This window comes from Lineus longissimus, chromosome 9 (assembly GCF_910592395.1).
Source record: "Lineus longissimus chromosome 9, tnLinLong1.2, whole genome shotgun sequence".
NCBI classification, from domain to species: domain Eukaryota; kingdom Metazoa; phylum Nemertea; class Pilidiophora; order Heteronemertea; family Lineidae; genus Lineus; species Lineus longissimus.
Window position 1 is genome coordinate 16832929 of NC_088316.1, and position 22169 is coordinate 16855097.

The following is a 22169-nucleotide window of genomic DNA, read 5'->3' on the forward strand; positions in this document are numbered from 1 at the left end:
GGAACCTTGCCCAACTCTCACACACTAAAAACTGATTTGATATGGTCCAAGCCATTCTTCTGGATATCGATAGAACCAATAACTGGATGAACAGACAGACAGACAGACAGTGACAACAATACCCCTCTAGCCCCTAGTTTGTCACTGTTCTAAATCCCTTGTTCTAATGTCCTCTTTCCAGGAATGGAGCGAATCTATGCGGCTGCAATTGCAGCGCTGGTGATCTGCACCTGCCAAGCCTTGGTACCAAACTGGTCCTACAAAGTCAAGTATGGTTCACATCTTGATGTCGAATGTGACGATCCCAGGAACCTGACAAAAGGTGAATTGGCCGATTCGTACAAGTGGATTCTGCCCAATCTGACGGTCGTTGCAAATACATGGACTGACGGGAATCGCCGAGTTGAGGGAACGAAGGGGCAGACTCTACACATCACAGAAGTCAAGGATGCCGTTTATGGGATCTACCATTGCTTATATATGGCCACAGTGAACGGAACACAGGGGGAGTACGTTTTGAAACGAGGTGTGAATGTCTACGGACCGGCCTACGAAAACTGGATGCAAGAGTACCGCAATAAGTTGATCATAGGTGGTGCTGCAGCAGGTGGAGTTTTAGGATTGGTCAGTTTTGTGTGTTTGGTTTATAAATGTCGCTGGAAAGCGCCAAAAGGGGGCAAGGACGATTTTGAAGAGGGGTACAATGGCGGATTTCAGGATGACGGAGTTTATGAGAATCTTCCCAGAAAAAGTGCAGAGGGTGAGAGTAAATTTTGATCTCGGGTTCCAAATTGATATTTTTAGGTGTTTGAAAGATTGTTAAAGGAACAACATTCTTTGACAATGTCAGAATGGTGGTTCGGAACGGTCTTGTATTCTTCACAATTTTAAATTAAAAGATATTTTTGATAAAACTGTAGATAGATGGTAACTTTACACATGTATCAATGAAGCAATGAATGTCAACTTTAAACAGATTGAAGTAAAAGAGATTACACCAAAAAGTATTCTTCATTTCTTTGGAAATCCGGCTACATTTCTGAAATTGCTTTTTCTCCCTACCCCTTCCTCTCTTCAAGGGAGCGTCACCACATGTGTGGACCGTGCTGATTCTCTTATGCACGACTCAATAACTTGACCTTAACAATACCGTCAACACCACACCTTGGATTGGGTCTTATTCAAGTCCACTCTTGATTTCATCGTTACTATAGTGTTCATGTTTGCTCTCTTGAGATAATCATAAATCAGCCTACCTCAGTACTATCAAGATCTCATACTACAATAGTACTTGGCTTTCGATTATCTTGAAAAACACATATCCATACCCTGTTCTGAAAAAGTAGGCAGAAATTCACTTCAAATATGTTTTTTACAAATGCTGCAACAGGGCTTCTTCTTTTTCTGTGTTTGCTCTGAGCGAGGACTGGAGGTGTCACATTCTCCAGGGAGTATTTCTCCTCCAAGACACTCACTGCCTCTGAATTATGATGTTGTGTGGATTTAATATACACATGTACCTTTGGCATGGTTTGTCAATATAGTCTCCCTTTAGCATCACTACCATTAATTTTACTTCAATTTAATATCGACCTCAAAAGGATGGATATCATGAGTGCTTTCTCAAGAAACTTTCGATAATTGTAGATAAAACTCAAAAGGAAAGTATTTTCATTGATTTTTCAGAAATTTGGGCTAGTAGTCCTCTCATATCAAATGTAGTAGATTGATTATATTGAAAGAGTGAGAAAATTAGTAGGCAAATACCTACAAATCAGAAGAGAAGTTGTAAGTGACTCTGGAAGAACTCTAGAGGCGACTGTCATTACAAGGTAAGAAACATGGGAGGGTTGTATACATTGGGGATCCTTTACATTCTTCGGAGCTCTAATTAAGGTGGTTCGTTCCTTTCAATGTCTGTGGCTTCTGGTACAGTGCAATTTTGGCCCAATGACACGGATCCATGTGTGCCATGTGTGCTGTAAGCACACTGTTTAGTTATATGGCCAGCCCCGGTCATAGACCCGTTGACTGTCTTTGGTTTGCGATGAGAAGTTCATCTCAAGTTACGGTCCCTTTTTTTATTGGCTTTTTTGTTAAGGGAACTCTCACAGAAAGAGCTTCACTCCTAAAACAAACAATCAAATCAAAGTCAGAGGATTTCTCTTATTTTAGGTCAAACTATACTCCAACAGCATGAAGGTAATCAGTATTGCTCCCTTGATTTTGATGCTACTGGGAATGAGTGATGCCACAATAGTCCAACACTGGAACTACAGAGTCATCCGTGGAAAGAGTTTCATGCTGGAATGCAATGACCTGAGACGAAATGGGACCTACGACAACATGCACGATTTCTCATGGATATTTCCTGATTTGATGATACACATCAAAGGCTACACAGATGGGAACGTCCTGGTCGAGGGGAAAACCGTCAGCATAGGCAACCTGAATGAATCCCTGGAAGGAATCTATCACTGTCAATACAACACCATGAACGGCACAGAGAAAATACCGCAAATTGTAAAGCGGGGGATCAACTATGGCGGTCCTGCCTATGAAACACGTTTAGATGAATACGCAATGAAACTTGTGGCTGGTTTTGTCGCCTTGATTATCCTCCTCATTTCAACAATTGTGTTATGTTTGGCCTATGAGTGTCACTGGTTTCACAGGAGACAGGTTTTACCGGTTGTGGAGGAAGGAGGGAAAACGGGCACTCATTATGGGTCGGAGCAAGAAACAAATCTCAGAGCTGATAACCCTGCATTCGATATGTCTGATTCAGAGCTCAAAGGAGAAAGTGATGGCCCCATGAACCATAGGGACAGTGTTCGCCCTGAGCAGTTTCGGAAAGCATCCCAGGTACTTGGGGAGCAGAACCTCCCGCGAACTCCAGAGGTTGATGCTGACGATGGTACAAAAGCAACAGATGATGGAGTCGATAATCCTGAACTTGATGGGGAAGAGCCACACAAAGAACTTAGGAAATCACCAGAGACCCTCGAGGAGGAAAACCTCCCCACGACTCAGACGGATGCGGCTGTTTTGATGGTGTCATCCCTTTAAAAGCACAGTCAACTATCAATTTTAGTTACATCTGGCCCCCTGGGTCATTGATGTAGATAAGGCTGTACTGAGTAACTTAATGCACAAGCCAGCATGATAAAACTTGGCATGTATTATACTTACTTTTATCTTGTTTAACTCTATTAAAATCTAAAAGGTGACTATAGGAAGAAGCTAGGAGGTCAAATTGGTCTTTAGATAACTATTGTACACATTGATGATAATATTCCTAATACAAGCGTGAATAGTTTCAATGTACTGTAAGATAGTAGAGACCCCTATCAGACACTTATGTAACTTAATCTGACCTACAAGGCTCTTGCCTGTAGTCTCCCTTTAAACAGGAGACTTCCACATCCAAGGAAACTTTTGGAATGAAAAAAATGCCACTCGTCAGAAACCTTTCAAGCTCATAAGAAATCAATCAATTTTAACTGATCGAATCTGATCAAAGCAGTTCGCACTATGCAATTCTTTCAACTACCATAGTGTGGCAGCACTAACAAAGGACTGGTCACTCAGCCGAATGCTGCAGTTCCATGAGCGATTCACAGGGCAAAGTCAATGATGCTCAGATGAATGAAAACCCTGGAGATTAACACCAATAGTGTATTCGGAGATTATCGCTAATAGTAAATGCGGAGATCAGCACTATAGTTAATTCCATTCTAGATATCCAAGAATTTATATCATCTCTGGATTATTACACTGGATACGATTTTGTTATTCCGATGAAATTCTATTAAGCGAGTTTGGATATAATTCTCAAGTTTGTAAAAATTGGGAATCTGATCGGAACTATATTGGACATATATAATTTCACTACCACACGGTAGGTTTATATCATTTTAATATAACTTAATGAATGTTTTTTTTATTGCTGTATTTATACATGTATCATCACGACGAATTCAATGCGGGGAATATTATTCATCAATTACCCATTGTACAAGCATAATTGAATTTGTACTAGGGACCTTTTCTGTTTAAACACCATGATTATCCTGTATTAACCCCTTCTGTACCAGTATTCCCGGAGAAATATTTAAAGCAAACCTGTTGGCTCCAAATTTCATGCGTTATTCTTTGTATCCATCAGTACAATAAAAAAAAAATAATTAGAATGTTAAAAATTTACCCATGAATTACTTCATTTCAGAGGTCACAAGGATAAAGCAAGGACAAATTTCTGAGATCGACCTGTGGCTCAATTGCTAAATTCAAAATAAAATCATTTTATCCTGAATCTATTTTCTAAGCCAGTTTATGAAATTTCTCAAAGTGATCCGCATCCAATACATTTCACTTGGCCTATTCAATTCTAAAGTGCCGCTTGCAAGCCCCACATATCTCTGCTTGAGTAAGCAAATAAAAGATAAAATTAACACCCAATTCTGAATCAACTGCGGTTCTAAACCTGTTTGATGGGAGTCTGATGGAAAGTGGAAGAATTTCATGAATTTTCCCCCTGGCTAGACGTTTTAAACACGAAAGTAAACAAAGGTACTTGTAACTACCTCGTAAGCTCAAACTATGCTTGACTGATTTCCAATCTCTGCGATCTTGTTTTGTTTCTGTGACTTTTAACTAGGCGATAATGTTTCTTCATTTTTCAAGATGTCAGGTAATGCACAACATTCATGAAGGCCTGGCTCCACTAAGGCATCTTCCCACAGCTTTTGGGAAGGATTAGTGGTTGATCTGATCAAACTATTGGAGGAGCTTAACAACTTCAGCAACCTTTGACTTCTGATTCCAAATCTTCCTTCATTTTTTAAGAAGTCAGGTAGGGCTCAATCAGAAAATGTCATAAATTTTTTGAAAAATTTGTATTCAGGCAAACATGCAATAGGTAGATCTGTATCAGACTAACGGCCTGCACTTTGATATAAAATCATGCCAGAGCACTATTTGCAGTTTTTTACTGCAGTTTCTCTGTTTTTTTATGAAGCCAGGCTGTGCACACACAATAAACTTGCCAGACGTCAGACTTTTAAAAAAATTAGCGCCGACAACACAGGAATAGCGGTAGTTCTGATTGATCTGTTCCCCATAGGTTACGTGACTGATGGAAATGCTCCCCTGGATCGATCCAAGCGAAGCAGCACCAACAAAGTAAGGCCAGAAAAAGCAAATTTCTGTTTTATCTTTTTTGTCTCGGAGTCTGCAGTCCAGGTGGTGCCTTCTGCCAACATTAGAGTCAGAGCCGTGGAATTCATAAAGAACAAGTCAATATGCATGCACCATCTTACGATAATCAGTCTTTTTATGACACATCCTGTATTTCAGTTATGAACAAGGACATGTTACACACTCAACTTATTGATCTGTATGTGAAAGTGTGTATCATTTACAACCAATACAATGGACATCCTATCAAGACACAATAGACACCCAGGTAGAACAAATATGCAATCCCAAAGAGATGGGTCTTGAAGGGACAATTGTGTAAAAGTCTGGTTTTGTTGAGAAACAATTTGTGGCAGTAATTGACCTCATTAATACACCAGGTGAAATCAGGATAGATTACATGGTCGACCTTTTTTGAAACACCCAGTAGTCCATTAATGGTTCGATGACACAACCAATGACAAGCTGATATGATTAATTGATTGATTTACCATGATAAGTAGGTTTTGTTTACACACCATATTATGGGCTCATTCTTGATTATCTCAATAGAGACACAGAAAGAACAAAATAATATGTACCAACCTCTCAATCAAGGCTATTGTTGGACTATGAGCCATGGTCCCTTGCACTGGGTGTCTATGCCGGGACAAGCCATGGTTGCCATACAGGGTTAAAAGTGTAACCTGCACTGGACTCACCAATCTCTGGCATAAACCACAAATACCGACAAAGGGATGCTCCCATGATTGTACAACCATAAGTAATCAACAGAGTCAATCGAATTGCAGACGAACAAGAGAGTACTTGGCAAGGGAGGAGCATGCAACTGACCCCTGGAATGCAAAGATGCTAGCTGGACGTGGGCATTTGGGATGTTGGGAAGTAATATATCCCCCACTATCCATTCTTAAAAGAATATCTGACCACTAAACATGATTCAACCAGAAATAATGGACTACTGTTTGCGGACATCCAATCTCAAGAGACCACTCGGCGATGATCAGACAGCGTATTTGCATTGAAACAGAAACTCTCTTGAGAGATTTCAATCAAAGCTTCTGGAACCAAGACTTAAAGGGGGACTTAGGCAGGAGCTAGGGTCGCTATCTGATTCTGCTAATATGCACAGTTATGGGACTGTGTCCTGTTGTTCCTCGTACAAGCATAAATGGTTTTCTTGTACTGTCAGATGGGAGAGATTTCTATTGACGACTTCATGCAACTTAATCTAAAGGGGAGGCTCAACTGTCATTACAGCCTGGATGTGTTCAGATAGTGGCTGCCTAGGTTCTGTCAATACCATGCAATTGGCATCCTGAACTATCCGTTCTAAAAACAAATACCACAAGTGATTCATTCAACTGATATCGATTCTCTCGAGACTACTTGGCAATGATCAAGCATCTAATTTGTACTAAACAGAAATTCTCCTGTGAGATTTCGATCAAAGCCTTCTTTTCTTGTCATGAGCAACAAGCTCAGACCAAAGGGTATGTCAGTTATAAAATAGCTAATGATATATTGAAGCAAGCACTGCAAACAGCAAAATGCATTAGGTTTGCTTCATTTTCTGGTACACCCTGTGTTTATAGTCAAAACCTTTATCCAAATCTACATCAGAGCTTGGTAGCTTCTCCTGTCTGTTGAGACTACGCTAATGGTAGTTAATCTGAGGTCATTACCTCTAACTGTCAAGAGGACGGGCCACGCAGCATGTGCTAATGCACGCTACTTGCGACCTAGCGATGTTGAGCAAGAGCTATTTTGTCTTGGATCATTCAGATCACAGGCAAATGTGCCCAGGATTCATTTTACATAAATCTTGCACATTAAAAAGTTAATGTTCATCCAACATAAATTTTACAGTAGTTGGCGGACAAAAACGTTTTAGCTCTACATGTGAGGAGAAAACCAAAAGATTTTGCAGCAAAGAACAAGGTCGAGGCCACTGTCCTTGATAACTAACAACACTAAAACAAACTGCGAAAATCTCAAACAGCGCTTTTACAGCTTTCAGCCAGTATTTTATTGGCAGGTTGAAATCTATGAAATAGCGATCATATCTAATTTTATCACAAAGTACTTCTGGCTACTTAAAAGTGGCCATTTAGATGAATTCTTTCTGTGCACTCTGAGCCCAGGTAAACATGCCTGATGTTCTTACAGGTGCAGTATTCAGTTTGACATTAAGAATTAGAATTGATATTTCTCATGTTAATCAGCTCATGAAAGTGACTTTATAGCTCATCACATTGGTGTTTATTGGTTATCAATAGAAATAAATCTGCTGGGGAAAATCTATAGAGCTTGTTTTACCGGTCATCGATACAGCCCACACAAATCAGGAGAAATCAAGAATCTACGCAATGAGAAACTGTCGATTGATTTCAAGATCATTGTTAACCCCTTGAGGATGGTATTGGTTCTCATGGTAATACTGCCTCAGGAAGTTGCTAAATTTGCTCACCAATCCAGTCTCATAATCCGATTACATAGAAATCGTCACTACAGAGATTTTTCAATGGTCTGCCCCACATCATACTGAAAGAACACCTGCTCGAAAGAAGGTGACTTAGACAAAATCACCCATGTGACTGCATTTGGCCACATTGGTGTAAACGCATTACAGCTGAATTTCATTTGATACACCTTTCACGTATCCAAGAAACTCTGGCGGCCAAAGAGCAACCAGTCGCAGGTGGAAAAGTACATCAATTTGTATTCTACTCTACTTCAATGAACCAACGACCTATCATGAATCCATCGGATCAACTCAACCATATAGCTTCCATCTGGTTGCAGTCTTGCCTATCGCCAACAACAGCACGCTCCTCGTGTTCCTAAACAACGTTTACGATAAGTTTTTGACGCCCCGCAATCTGATTTTGTCATCGCATGACTGATCGGATTATCAAGACGGTACCTCAGCGTGATTCAACAAAGACGACACGCTAGTTTCGATTTCTTTTTCATTTTTATCAAAGAATAACTTGCATGTAAGAAAATGGAGTCAGATGTTCGTGCTTGTAGGCAGCGACAAAGCTATCATTCACTTGTAGCCTTAGGCAAGTCACTTCAGAGGTGCGAGGTGCAAGCCATTTTGATTTCTTTTCATTTTCATCAATGAATAGCTGACCCGTCTAACTTTCGGTGGAAAGCTGAGGTGTGGTCAGTTCTGGCTGAAAACTTTGAAAGCTTCAATGTCTTGGCACGTGGCCTCACAGACGTCAGTTTAAATAAGGCCTGAAAACAGTTCTGTTTATAAGCCACCCCATTGCTACACGCATGTAGATTTACAGTGGCATTACTTTCTCGATTGCTGAAAGCTGTGACATGTTCTCGATATCCATTTTATCTATTTGAAGACAGAGCTGTCACAATTAAAAGTAGAATTTTCAATCCAATCACCAAGCAAGTCAATTCATATCTCAAACATGTCAGACAGATCTTCTGAAAAACACAACAAAATCATCATCTAATAAATTATGAAGCATAAACTCAGTCGTGGAAAATTTAGTTATGGAAGTTCCATTTGTGCAATTAATGTCAGATAAACTAAGTTTGCGAGATTTTGGATGGTGGCTTTCAGAGGGCAATGGAACAGTTGGTAAAAGTACATTAGAGATACAGATTCTAGCACAGCTTGATTGCTAAAATGAATATAAAAGGCATGCAAGTATTACCTCGCTTATAGTATCAACCTTTTTATCGTTCTCCACGTCACGACATGTACTATTGATGGCCCTCAAAGATTTCTGACTGACCACTCACTAGAGAAGCAAACTAGCACGTATTGCCATGGGTGTGGCTGACGCCAGGTACTGTATTGAATTATAGCCATATTGATGTGACTTACATCAAAGACGACGAAGCCGGCGGGCATCATTGGGGGAGGAGGAGACTGCCGCGATCATCTGATAATTTGTCTAAAAATAGCAACGCAGACCGTGATGGATGCTAAATATATTGAGGGTAATGAGTCTGGGGATATCAAAACAGTGGATATTTAATATCAGGATGGACTTGAACCAATTAGTGATGATCAGCTTGAAAAAACCATTATGTCTAGCTAAACCCGGGAGAGAATAATGCATGAAATGATAAACATTCATATTTTTCAACCATTATTTTTCAAACGTAATAAATTTAGTAGCAAAATGTCATTAAAACACAATATAAAATGATGACATTTGCTGTACTTCTTCAACATTGTCTACATGTAGGTCATACATTTCACTAACATATGTAGTGATTTATTTTTCAAATCGACAAATCGTTCCATGGCTATTAAGGAGGTAATTTCCATCTTGGCTGTGTATCACGTGGCTTTTGGGGGACAGCTGTAGGTCTCTTATTATTGATAACATATTCGACCTTTGGGGTCTAAACCAGCTGCCCCTCCTTGGTATATGGAACCACTATGCAAATCTTGTAGATTTGTAAATAAGTAATAGTAAACATAGTTAGGGCGATGCAAGTTGATTATGTGATTCTCATCAGTCATCAGCCATCTGGGTAAGATCATAAAATGGAAAACAACATTATGAAAATGCCATTTGCTTTGATAAAAATTTCTGTTATGATTAGATTGAGTATCATGGACTTTGTCAGTGAAGATAAAAAAGTGCATGCGGGTGATGAGAACTTCACAATCTTCTTCCCTTCGCCAAAAATGCATGATTTGTCTAATTGGTAAATATCTCCAAGTATGATTGGCAGACAGGGCTCAGCTTGCAGACAGTTTATAAATCACTGTCCAGAAAGGATCTGTCCATATCGTTTTGGACGATGGAGTGAAAATCAATCATTCAATCAGTCAGTCAATATAGCAATCAGTGAATCAATCAACAAATCAATCAATCAATTAAGCAATCAATCAATCAATGTAGCACTCAAACTAACCAGGAACTCTATTCAAGAGCACTTAAACATAAATCTGTGCAGCTGACAGAATTGATCGAATAATTGGTTCCGGAAAAATGTTCAAGATGACCGGAATTCCTTCCAGGGGACAGCGTGTATCAGTAATGCAACTATCAATGTGTGTCTCGTACGCCCCCTTCCAAAGGGTATGATGTATTATGACCAGACCTGTGACTCTTAATGTGGTAAACTTACAACATCCAAAATGAAATGGCCAGGGCCATTGTGCTCACCTCATGTGGAGGAAAGATGGATAAAGAGCATGGTCTTGTGTCATGTAGTGTTAGGTTTGATGTAGGTCCAAGCAATTACAATTTCCCCAAAATGGCCAATTTACAGTACATTCGACCTCTGTGACCTTGAAAAGTAGGTCAAATCAAAGAAGACCCGGGTGACACATTGAATGGTTGTTAGAATTAGATGTACCTATGATATAAAATTGGTGCCAATCGGGCAAGTCATTACTAGGAATAATGGCATTTTGAAGAATTTAGGATTTGGCCCCCTCCCTGGAGGCCAAACGGCAAATCAGATCGCACCAAACTTCAGTACCTGAGATCACCTGACCGAGGGGTACATGTGTACTTAATTTGTGATCAATAGTCATTGCAGTTAAGAAACATGCCATTGTTACGGCCTGACGGCGAATTTACGCCATTTGACCTCTGTGACCTTGACAAGAAGGTCAAATTAAAAACCTGTGTGACATATACTGTATGGTGGTTAGATGTACCCATGATATCAAATTGGTGGCAATCGGGCACGAAGTTAAGGAATAATCACATTTTTAAGGTTTTTGGATTTTGCCCCCTGGTGGTCAAGTGGTGAATCATATTGGACCAAACTTTGGTCCCTGAGATCACCTGACTAAGGGGTAAATGTGTACCAAATTTGGTATCAATAGTCATTGCAGTTTAGAAACGTGCCATTGTTACATCCTAACGGCCAATTTACACCATTTGACCTCTGTGACCTTGAAAAGGAGGTCAAATCAAAAACCCGGAGGATATATGATGCACCTTTGCTAGAAGTACCTACCATATTTTTTTCAAAATTTCCCGACTACTATTGAGGGAGATATTGCATATTTTCACTTTTAACGTTTGGCCCCCTGGTGGCCAAACCATGAAACGAATCGGACCGAACCTTGGTCTCCCAGGTGTCATTACATAAGGGTACATGTGTACCAAGTTTCAACTCAATAGCTCTAACAGTTACGAAACGTGCCCTGCTAACGGACGACGGACGACGACGACGACGACGACGACGCCGACGACGACGACGACGACGACGACGACGACGGACGACGGACGCCACGGTATGGGATAAGCTCACCTCTGCTAAGAGGTGAGCTAACCAGGAGAAGACAAAGTCATTAGCCCTCCTCGACCTGACCATGCCAAGCAAGAATAAGCCAACTGCACTAGTCCATAAGGTACTGGTCATCTAAAGTACCTATTGGGAAGCTGCCAGTCATTATTACCCACCCCCTCTACAAAATGCTCTCATGATGCTGGGAAAACGAAATTAGCTGTCTGGCTAAATCTAATATTGGTAATGGACGGGATCTAGAGCAACAGAACAATGTCTGTGGCTAGATAATCTGAGGTGCCACATGAGGGTCTTTCTCAAGACCTATATTCAACGTTTCATGCGCATTAGTTGAATGACTTCCCCCACCAACAAGTCAGGAACAATCCACAAGTTTGCTATAGCCCTACACTCAACACTCCTGCAGTTCCTTTTTTGTCTACATTATTGGACGTGATAGGCCACCCGACGGTTAGCCAACTTTAAAAGTACGAGACAAGATTGTGAATATTTATGACTGCAATATCCTTGCTTAAATGCAGCATTAAATCAGAATGTTTTCCAATCTCAGCTCAAATGCCATGATCATAGTCATGCTTTCCATCTTGAGCGCATTCGTGACAGCTTCTTTCTTGGATATTTCCGACTCTGATACGTGACAGAGATACATCTGATCATCGATACACCATCTTGAGTGCTATACATCTATGACAGCCCAGATTCAGAACTAAATTCGCCACGGAAGAAATGTCGTTGATATGCCATCTTGAGTGTGGCTTCAGTAACAACTTAGCTTCCTGCTGGAGAAGATTTCTGACTCAGATTCGGGACAGATACATGGGATGTTGATACACTGTTTTATATAGAGCATCAATGACATCGTGACTGTCATGGTTTTTTAGACACATCTGACCATGGTGCAGCAACAATACAAAATATTTCAGACAGTTCAATCAAAATGGTTATTTCATCACCTGTTACTCTTCAATTCATAGTCTGATTGAGCAAAGTAAGCCCAATTATGCAGCAAAAAATAAACAGGCGTAACGCCACGCGGTAGGATGATAACATCGATTCTGATCAGGCAGATTCCTGATAGAATACCCACAATGCATTGGATGTTGGCTAAACAAACCGCTGCGTTGGCCTCATGATTTAGATGGCTGGATTCGAGTAACATTGACTGGATACAGGTGGATCGTGTGGAATGCGATAATTCATGTATAAATTGCCAGGAAGGAAACACACATTCACTGTGTTTTAGCATCGGGTATGGCAGTAATAAACAGGAAGTCTGGAAGATGGACCACAGACTTTGTAAAATCAACACAAAAAAGCTCTAGGTCTAAAATGGGTTGAATTTTATGAATCAGCATAAAAAATTGCATGAACGACAGGGGTCGAAGCTGAGAAAACTGGGCGGATATGATGAACATAAGTCTGGGACAAAACAAGCAGCCATTTAAAACAAAATCTCAATAACATTTGTACTGGTAATCTACGAGGGAAGGAGTAAATTGGTAAATTGATAATAATGGCTTTTAGAGATGCACGATGAATTTCGGAGCAGCAAAATGCCATCCAAACAGGTATATATTCAGGTATTAGCTTCACCTAGATCAATGGAATTGAATGCTGCTGACAACATTATAATGAAGATTAAAAACGTGCAGAAATTCTTGTGGCTTGATTAGCACATCCCGGAAGGCTGTATGTGGGGTGTGGGTCAGCAGTAGAAGCCTAAATGTCAAAGAGATGGATTAGTCTTTTTCGGGCTGCTGGGATGGACATTGGGATAGACACCTTTAATTTGAGCCTGTTGGGATGAGCAGTGAATTGCATTATCAAGAATGGGGTCATGGGTCATTTTTTCTAACCGAACATCAAACCCCCTCCCCGTCAGCTCACGGTAACAAACCACCCACGGATACTCTAGCATGTAAAGCATTGAATTAACTCAATTACTTGAGAAATTACCAAAAGCGAAGTGCAAATTTAAAAACAGTAATTAAGGAAAAATGATTGCCTGATTAGGAAAGCAGACGCGTCTCTGTGATTTATGTCTTAGCAAGATGCTGTTGTTTGATTCGACGCTCAAATGAAACTCCTTCCACGTCATTTGAATTGAAGCAGAGTTTTCTGGTATTGAGATTTGGGGAAAAGGCCTGCACACAATTAGCCCAGCCTTTTTCAAACAGCCATGTTGACAGTTCAGCTTGATATTTCTGTTGTGAAGTATGCTACTGATATACATGAAAAAGCTGATGCAAACTGGAACAAAAACCTTTCAAAAACACAGACACCATCATTCGAAAGTATCAATTTCTAGGCAAGCCATACCATTATCTTCGATCGATAACATTGATCAATTCATTTGTGGAAAGCAAAAAAAGTCAATGGACAATACAATTGCAGGTAAAAGCAAAATAGCTGGCTGTGCAAGTCATCATAATCATCATAAATGGCATTTTTACGTTCCCCAGACACTTTTCAAAAAACGTATCGATCAAATGCAATACGTCTGTCAGATCAATTATCGATTTTATCAAGAGTGCATGAAAAGTCAACCTGCACAACAATCGATAAGAACTTTTTGTATTGACATTTCTAGCCATTTCTTCACCAACAGAATAAATCAACTTTTGTACTGACACCTGCCAGGAGCGGTGGTCGTCCAGTGACTTGGATCTCTGACTATGGAGGTCATGAGGTCCCTGGTTTGGTTGCATCCGTCGGGAAGATCACTTCGCACGACTTGCCTCACTCCACCCAAATGTATGAACAGGTACTGGTTAGAACACTACAAAAGTTCGGCAGCTCAGCTTTCGTGAAGACTTATTGGAAGCTGCCAGTGACAGAAGTCAAAAGAAGAAGAGAGACTAAAGTAGATCTTGCAACAATGCTGACTTGAATCTTAAAAATCTTGAATACTCAAACAACACTATCAGTATCCCAATACAAAATAATCCTGCAGACACTGTCTATGACGTGATAGTTTCTTGTCAAAGCTTTTCCAATCTATCTTAGGATTGGGACGTTTCACTCTTGGGAGCACAATGACGTGACGCTAATCCAAGAATACTGTGAGCTGCTTTTTTCTGGCATGTGTTTTGATTGAGATAAGGACACACTAGGAAAGAGGAAGGGCGGGGGCAGGCAAATGCTTCTTTGTTGGAGGAATGATCTGAATCAAAATGGCATCAATTCAGCCAATTCAGGACAAGCTGTGCATCACAAAATTCTTAAGCACATGCTGCAGTTGACTTTTGGTCAGTCCCTCTTTCAAAACCACCCATGCAGGCTCGGATGACGAGGAGATCGACTGGACGATATTGATTTTATCGAGATGTTCCATCAAAAGAAGCTGAGTCCCATCTTTCTGTGGACACTATCTGTCAGCAGAAGTGATTGATGGGAATTCAGTTGAAACTCTTACACATCAATCTAAATCGTATGATATTGGTTTCATGTTCTAAGAAAATATCCGAGCCCTGAATATGTTTTTCTGCTTGCAATATCATCAAATGGAACACGCATGAAACTCAAAATGGCTCGCTTGCTTTCTCCAAAGCTTAATCATTTCAGCTTAATACAGCACAGCAAGCGTTAATCAATGTCTCGTGCATGAAATAATACAAAATACCAAACGTCTAACAGCAGTTCCATCCTAAATTGATGTGAGAATGAATCGAGATTAACACACAGAGCAACAGATTTTATATGCAAGCAATGTACATGATGTTTCAGCAACCCTGCTTGAAGTAGACTTGAGTTAGCTTCATACTGCGTTGACTCACGATTACTCTACATTTGCACAAAGTGTCTACTATTTCATGCATTGATGTTTTTAGTCCAAGTTAGCGTGAAATCACTCGAATCCTACGTGTCAATGCCCACCGTATCAATATTCAATCTGAATCAATGTTGGAGACAGATCAGCTCTGCATTCTATCGTCACCGTTTCCTCACGCGTAATCACGGCAACCAGGAACCATGTGACCCCTGCTGGCAGCAAGCAAAAGAAACCAACCAGCGATGAAATGTGGGAAAATATCTCATTATAGGAATGTGAATCCCACAAGAGCTGTACAGCCTCTTGATAGATTTTTTTCACCAAACGAACATCATATTTTAATTTGTGTTTGTGTGACTTCTGTGTACGCGAATTCTCGAGAAAGTTTTTTTATGATAAGGGAGGTGTCGTGATTAGAGATTTGATGAAAGAAACAACTTTGGACCAAATACCGTGTCGTCTTAGAGAGGCGTCCGTTCAAAGAGGTTCCACTTCAGTGCGATTCCCCAGGGTGTACTTAATTGTTGATCAGATTGCTCCGCCATCAATTCATATCACAATTACCGAAATTTATTGAGTTTTGAATATAAAAAATATAGAATTGATTGTAGCGAGATTTTCCAATCAGTTTCACTTGCATGCAGACACGTACTCTGTTCAGTTGATAAGGCCAAACTGAAAGTGGTTTCGATTTGCATCCAATTTATGAGATGGAGGTACTTCTGCAAAATACCTCCCCCAAAAACGATGACCGAGGCCGGATAAGCCCACATAGAGTTGTCTACTGGTGAGGTTTCAGAGTAAACCTCCCTAGAAACCCAGCAAGGTCTTCTTCTTCAGTGTTCCCTCTGCACTTGCAAGTCTTACTCTCCCGATCGCATTTCTCCTCCATGATACCAGCCACTATGGTTTAATAGGCTTCAGTTAGGTGTATCGGCCTAATAACTCCGTCTTCAGCCAGCCAATGAAGGCGATTCATCAGATGTTACAACTCAGAGGGATGGTGACTTTAAATACAAAACACTTGGGGAACACATCTTGTTGCCAGAGATAGTCTCTAAATCAAAGGTATAAGAATTTGCGAGACCATTTGTATTCACAGTGAGTAGCTAAGTACCAAACTAAGTGATTGCGTGCCTCGTGAGAGCAGAATCACATTTGGCACAGCCAGTGTGCAAAGACACTTACTTTGATATGATAATGTCATTGCCTGAAGATTTAGGTGTTTGTACAGGCATGCATTGGGATATGAAGTGGGAAGTTATCGCTCGGTTGAAAGTATCATGGACAATTAAAGCCACTCTTGTGTATTTAGAACATGCTGATTTTAAAGGAGGTCTATAGCTAGGCAGTGTCATATTCAGGCGACTAATACACACACTTTTAAACGATTGTAGTGTTTGATTAACCTTTAAAGATAGACCCCTATTGGCAACTTTGCGTAACTTGATCTGACCTACTGGCTGCTGCCTTCTTAGACTCACTTTAAGAAAATAATGATCAGACCCATTCAGGTCTAATTTAGAAATGTCATGGTTGATAAAGATTTATATCATAATTTGTTGATCATGCTTCAAAATATGTTGTAGGCGGAAGATTTCACCGGAAAAGTGCTGAGATTAGAACAGACTTTTTTCCACTGCAAGTCTTCGGAGATAGGCTGCCTCTGGTATGGGAAAGATCCTGTGATAATATGTTTTTAAGGAGAAAATAATGCATCTCTTGTGCCAGCTGTGGATATTGAAGACAGGAAACTCTTTCTTGGTAAAAAAACCTATTACTGGCCATGGATGAACAAGAGAAGAATATTGCAGTCGTGAACTGACTGGCATATTTTCAGAAAAACAAGAAATTGCATCGGTGGCAAAAAGACAAGTATTAGATTGTGACATTGCTCGACCATTTGGGCATAAACTCTACTTCCAACATCCAGCATTAACAGTGTTAGCCGCCAAACTATTAATATTTTTGCATAAATTTGAATCTACGTCATTTATTTCACAATTTATAACAGAATGTTGGTTTATTTCGGTCGTTCTATTGGCAAAAGTGCCATTAATCTGATCGATGACTTTTTTATCTTTTTCTTAGTGATTTATTTCGTTGCTTTACCAACAAAATAAAAATGTAAGTGTTCATCTGTATAGTGAGTGTATGCTGCCTGCAGAACGGCCTATGAAAAAAGGGTAAGACCCTGGTCTCCCCAAAACAACAGGAGATGAAATTTAAAGAGAGTCCATCCGACATGAATAAGTCCAATGCCCACCTTTAAAGAGGCAGTCTACAGAGAGCGCGTTAAACAGAGCCTCGTGTGTCAAGATGAAGAGATTCATGACAAAAGTATAACCACGTCATAAATCAACTTCAACGCATTCTATAGCAAGGTGTGGCAATTATGCACATATATTTCCAAGATGGAAAATTACGACTAAATATAGTTCGCTGGCGATATATTTGGATGACTCCTGGTTAGTAGTCAACCTCAATCAGACCACTGTCACTGGCACAGCAATTTTAGAGAAACTAATCCGCATTGATTCTTCCAAGATGAATAATAATGGCTTTTAACTAATTTTTTCATTCCAGGCCATTGTAATATCAGGGTTATTTGGAAAATGAATGGGCTATCGTTTGACAAGACAAGTCATCTCACAGTCAGTAGGTCTCACCACGCAACCGATATTACAGATTTCCCTAGAGCACTCAGGTTCCCCATAACACTCTGAATATTGATTCTCATTTATGGATTTCAATTCATTTTTTACTTTGCAGACAATGGAGTATTAGGATGATTCAGAAGACGGATGGCCTGTCTTTTGAGCGATGGAGGCAGGGAAGTAAAACCGGCAACACAAAATGGTGAGCATTTATCTTTTTTCAAAAAGATATTTTGTGAACAGGTGGCTCCCAAATAATGTATCAGGTATCCCAAAGGCTGTATAAGAGATATATGTATATTTCTAGTATTATTGTACTGGGGTCAACTTGTCTCAAACGAGTACACATAATTCGATAATTCAAATATAAACTCTAACAACAGCAGACTAATGAGCGACATGGGATTTAGTAGTTCATGATTAGATATGAGCAGCCTGAGGTTCGAGACTGGTAGGGGAATTGAATAAGCACATATACCCGAGGCTAAATTCTCTACAGAAAGGCTGAATTGAGGAGGGTTATGAATATTACTCAGTGGAATTGTCATTTTGCCCAAAACCTTGTCCGCTGCCTCAGTTTTGGTCAACATTTTAGCTCCACCCTCTCAGTGCTTGATGAAACAAGCAATGCTTCCAGTTATTCATTTCTCCAAACCAATTAAGCACAGATTATGCAGTGATAAGGGGAAGACACCCTCTCTGCAGACAGTGCCAAGATGAAGACTACAGACAGACTGCGCCATAAACCGTGCCTTTGCCATTATTTGCACAGAAACAATTATGGGAGTCTGAATGAAAGCCCTGGACATAAACATAAATGTCGCATGTCATAAAACAGCAATATATGAAAATGCATCAATAATCAATCCGTGCAGTCGCTGCTAATCGAAATCAACCTGTGGGTGTGGCCATCTCTGATATGGCCTGTTTTAGATAAGAGACCTTCACAATCATTAGGAAGGATCACTTGATAGCTTTACGGCTATAAGGCACAATCACATACAGCTCTTTTTTCAAGGAGTGTATGAGAGAGGCTGTACAGTGATTTGCACATTCCTTTTGGACGTCAATTCATGCCCTTGACCCTGAAGACATCAACAACAAAGTGTGTCGTGCATGGAAGACATTTCCGCTGACGTCACCACACCTACTGCCACAGTTGCATCAGGGCATATGAAAAGCTCAACCAACATTTTAGCATTTCTCAAGTATTAATAGATTCCGATTCCCGAAATATATCCCATCCCATTGCCTCTGGAGACCTTGGTACACTCACTGTCCTGATTACATAGGTCAAGTACAAGGAGAGGAAATGCAAGGCAGACACGACCATCACCCGTGCCAAGCATGCCGCAGGTTTAATCACCATTACGTCTCCCATTAAAGATACAGCGCCGTGGCACGTATGCAGAGCATTGATCCTAATTCAAAGAGCCGGATGGCAAACAATGATAAGTTTAATGGATTCTTCCCGCCTGAGGATAGTTCGGAGGAAATCGCTTGTACCCGCTGAACTAAGACGGGAGGGGGCAGCGCACTGTCACTGACAATTTGATTTGATTAAACCCAGACGTAACTCTAAGGCTAAAAAGTTAACCATTCACCTAAGTATTTTTGGTAAATATTGTCAAAGGAGTGACTGGCCATTTGTGGTGATCAGAGCACTGCCTAAAAACGTTGCCGGGAATCAAGACCAACCAGAATCTGATGGGGGACAGGTAGTATTAGTAACCATTACACCAACCAGAATCTGATGGGGGACAGGTAGTATTAGTAACCATTACACCAACCAGAATCTGAAGCCTTACCAACAACATGCGGTGGTGTCAACAGAAAAGAACAACACTAGTATACAATACGCGCAAGCAAAATACTTCATAACATCAAAAATATCAGTAACAGAGTGAAATGGAAAAAGATTATCGAAACATAGATGTACAATCGTACAATCCATTAGTGTATCAGGCCTCTAGGCAAGATACCTCTAAATTCACATTCCACAGCATACTGTACTTTGTAGCTTTTAACCCAATACAGCACCATTTGCCATAATCCAATAATTTCTGCAAGTTTCATACTAAGAGTTTGAAAAACTCTGACACACTTTTGATCTTCAATATCACAAAATGTCGGGCCGTGACAATGTTCATGAAGTCCATGAACTAGGTCATCATTATGGCCAAGAGAGGTCATTCGCAGACGAATCTAACTCCAAACCCATATTTATATCCCCTTGCATGAATCTATCACCAAAATCTATATGACTAGCAAGAGTTCATTCGACTTTATCCATATTATAGGTAACAAAAGGAAATCTGTGTGACCTTATGCAGTTCATTATTATAATCTATATCGGCGCGATTGCCACGTAATAATCAGCCACAAAGTGACATACATTTCAGCACGTTCTGTGCGAGTTGATCGATAAATTGGATCTGTCTGGCTGAGCAAAATCTATGGCATATCAGGTCTGGTGCACTAGCCGCATTATGAAGATGATTCAGAAATGGTGCAGCTGATCAAATGTCTGGCTGAATGGTTTCGGTGATTGAGAGCTCGGATAACTGCTGCAGGTTTTATTCTGATATCCAATTTGCTAAGACCTCCCACTCAAAAGAATCTGCCAGATCGTCAGAATTTTATACAGTACCACTATTGGCAAGTGACGTGTATTAACGGAATCGTTAACAGAAAACCGAAACTGAAACTCTAAGAGACAGATCATGCAGAACAGATGAAATGATGCCTTTTCATTTGTTTTTTCTCAGAAAACTCTTTCAAAACTTCTTGAAAACTCTTGAAAACTAATGAAAGGATACAATGCAGTGCATTTCCTTGGCCTGCGATGTGTATCGAACGATATTGATACTATCATATGCATGCCTTGAGTGGTTTCCCTCACGACAGAATAGACAGCGCTCACTCAATCATCCAGGGCAGTCGATTATCGACAAATAGAACAAAAGGTAACAAAATTTTCATTCAATTGTATTTGTTGTTGGCACACAGCCCTCCTGGCAAAACACTTTCAGTTTTAACAGTACAGGAGGAGGGGTTAACATAATTGAAAGGAAACTCTGCCCACTCCTTCAAGGTAGATTGAATGCAAATTTTTGTAGAGAAATCCTTAAGACTCAGAGAGTACCTATGAGACAGCTCCCAAACGTTCCGTGCACTCAAGCATTATCGCAGCGATATTCATTGGTATCCCCTTCTCCCCCCAGCAAGAGCAGCATTGCTCAGATAAGCATCACCTCTATACCTCAGAAATCTGGTCATGTGGGTTTCTGCCGTAAAAGTGTATTATCATTTACTGGTAGGGCAAACATCACACGATATATCCTCCGCAAATTACGCAAACTTGCTGTATTTGCGTTTCTAGCTCAGGTGAATTTACTTTCGTTTGTTAGATTGCTACAGGCCATCTTTGCTACAGTCGTGTACGAATCACGGCTCACATCTGCGTAATATGCCGTTTGTTGATAAGAATCGCTATAATGGGGTTTTTGATTGGAGCTTAGAATGATCATTCAGCAGAATTGTTGTATTTTATTACTTGATGGGTTCCAAATCACAGGTTAGTATAAGTGCCAATAAACATTCATGTGATGCGCTGTTTATACATGTTATGTGGATAAATCACTTGGCAAAATTGGCAGACACAGTGTCACATACTATTAGCATAGTTGGAGGAGTTGAGCACCAAGACTGAGAAATGCATGGGAAATGCCAGGGTCTCTTGCTGGTGAAAGAAACAGATGCAACACTTGCTTGGCCTTGCTATGGATTTATTGATTTGCTTGGATTAGATTCGGATAAGATGAGATGCTTTGAATGATAATCAAGAGGTGATGATAATCATGCTAATTAATATCATGCTTGTATTCATGCTCGTGATAATCCAGACACTGTATCATTTCTTAATAGTACATAAAAATACTCTGAAAATGTATTCTTCTGCATTATACTTTTCACATCCATGCAGCAACAGGGCTCAAGCATAAAAAAGCCCTTTTCAGCATCCGGTGACAGTTTATACTATACAAATACCAACCTTACTTTTGAATACATGTAAGAAGAGAAATTAAAGTTGTCTTACCTGAAAAATATAAACAAACAGACATGTTTACACCCTTTTTTGTTTCATAAGATTTATAGAACTTCTTAACCTGAGAATTTCTACTTTTTACTTTCTACATTTCAAAAAAAGATGATTTGTTTCCTGCGGGGAAACTAAATTTCAGTCACATATTGGTTGCTCATGTTCTCAAACTGGAGTTCGT

At 40.1% G+C, this 22169-nt stretch overlaps 2 protein-coding genes across 4 annotated transcripts in view; one reads left to right on the forward strand and one right to left on the reverse strand.

Annotated features, from left to right (window-relative positions):
* LOC135493304 (kynurenine/alpha-aminoadipate aminotransferase, mitochondrial-like) overlaps nt 1–22169 on the reverse strand; it is a 40510-nt gene that overhangs the window by 1429 nt on the left and 16912 nt on the right. The window lies entirely within an intron of this gene.
* Nucleotides 1713–22169, forward strand: part of LOC135493303 (uncharacterized) — a 29098-nt gene continuing 8641 nt past the window's right edge. For both annotated transcript variants that reach the window (XM_064780536.1, XM_064780535.1), the window contains exons 1-3: nt 1713–1832; nt 2176–3901; nt 18002–18088. The gene's annotated coding sequence lies outside the window, so the exon portion shown is untranslated. The remainder of the gene's footprint in view (nt 1833–2175; nt 3902–18001; nt 18089–22169) is intronic.